The following is a 1,624-nucleotide window of genomic DNA, read 5'->3' on the forward strand; positions in this document are numbered from 1 at the left end:
GAACAGATCTAGAATCACCTTGTAAAATCAATCACTGTTTAATTTTTAATACTCGAACTGCAGTTCAATTTTCAAATTTACTTTCATTTTCTGATTTCTCCCAGTCAAGAGTCTAGCTTAATATTTAAAACAACTTTCATTTTTTGAAAATTGTAATTTTTCGGTTGTAAGTTGCGGGAAAATAATTTTATTCTTTGAAAGATTTTCTACAGATCTTGTTGATAATTTCTACATTCTCATCAAAAATGAGAAGGTATTAGTTTTTTATGAAAAATAACTTTTTCGTATTTTATCAAATGTCGACGTTTTGAGGCCCCGTGAGTCAGAAAAACAAGTTTTTACCTCAGAGTCTGTTTGTCTGTCCGGCGTCGTCGTTGTTGTTGTGTGTATACCGGGTAATTTTCGAAAGACTGGTCCGATTGGATTGGGCGTTGACACACTGTTCGAGGGATCAAAAAGAAACATCGAGTTCGTTAAACAGCTATTTTTGGTAAAAATCCAAAAAGCTGAAGCTTTTTCAAAATTTTTGAGACCACTTTTCTCAAAATTTGAAAATTTTAGCGACAGCTATTTATGGTACAAAAAATATGAACAATTTATCCTGACAACTTTTCTTGATAAAATCAAACTTACCAAAGTCAAAGGATTTTCAAAATCCAAAAAACCAAACGAAAATGGACATTTGAAGCAAAAAAAACCTTGATATGGAAAAAAGTCAAGAGGCGAAAAACGCTACTTTTTCAAGGCCCCATGATTATTTTATCACATTCTCATCCATGATGAGAAGAGTTTTATGCGAAGAATGATTTTCGCGAATTTCATTAAATTTCGACGTTTTGAGGCTCCTTAAGTTAGACAAACAAGTTTTTACATCGGTATCTGTCTGTCTCTCTGGCGTCTACGTCGTCGTTATTGTGGTTGTCTGTATATCGGATAACTTTTGAAAGAATAGTCGGATTGGATTGTGGTTTGACACACAGATTTTTTTATTTTAAGAATTGTATGTAAAAATTGTACTATTTTTATTTTTATAACAAATATTTTTCTTCAATTAATAAATATTTGCAATAAAAATGTTTCATAGAGATTTTTTAAAAATCTTTCGGGGAATAAAATTAGTATTTATAGGTCGAACAGACAGAACGAAATCGGAAACAATAAGAGCTAATTTATTCAGGAACAAGCTTTTTGAACAAAAATGACCTTGAGTGAACCTTTAATATATATTTGTTAATTTTTACAAAAATCAGGCGTTATTTTATTACAAAAAAAAAATAATTTGTGGGGGGGGGGCAAATTATCCAAAAATAAATAAAACTAGAAGTTGTACGATTGTCATTTGTAACTAAATAATTTGAGAAGTTTCAATCTAAAATTATCGAACACTTTCCATTCAAAAATTCAGATGAAATATTTAAATAGCTTTAAATTTGAAATTATTCAATATATTCTGAAGATTACAAATTTAAAATCTCTTAATTATTAAGGCTTTAAATATTTTTGAAATTCCTGTTCTGGAGATTAAATAGCAGAGTTATAAATTACAGTCGTGAAAAACCAATAAAATGTTTTAATTAATTTATATATAAAATAAAAAACCTTTGTATAAATCAATCTAAATGCA

At 28.8% G+C, this 1,624-nt stretch overlaps 1 protein-coding gene across 1 annotated transcript in view; it reads left to right on the plus strand.

The window, feature by feature from the left end:
- LOC117176693 (striatin-4) overlaps nt 1–1,624 on the plus strand; it is a 292,342-nt gene that overhangs the window by 42,781 nt on the left and 247,937 nt on the right. The gene's annotated exons all lie outside the window — the stretch shown is intronic.

The sequence above is a fragment of the Belonocnema kinseyi genome, chromosome 7, assembly GCF_010883055.1.
Source record: "Belonocnema kinseyi isolate 2016_QV_RU_SX_M_011 chromosome 7, B_treatae_v1, whole genome shotgun sequence".
Lineage (NCBI taxonomy): Eukaryota > Metazoa > Arthropoda > Insecta > Hymenoptera > Cynipidae > Belonocnema > Belonocnema kinseyi.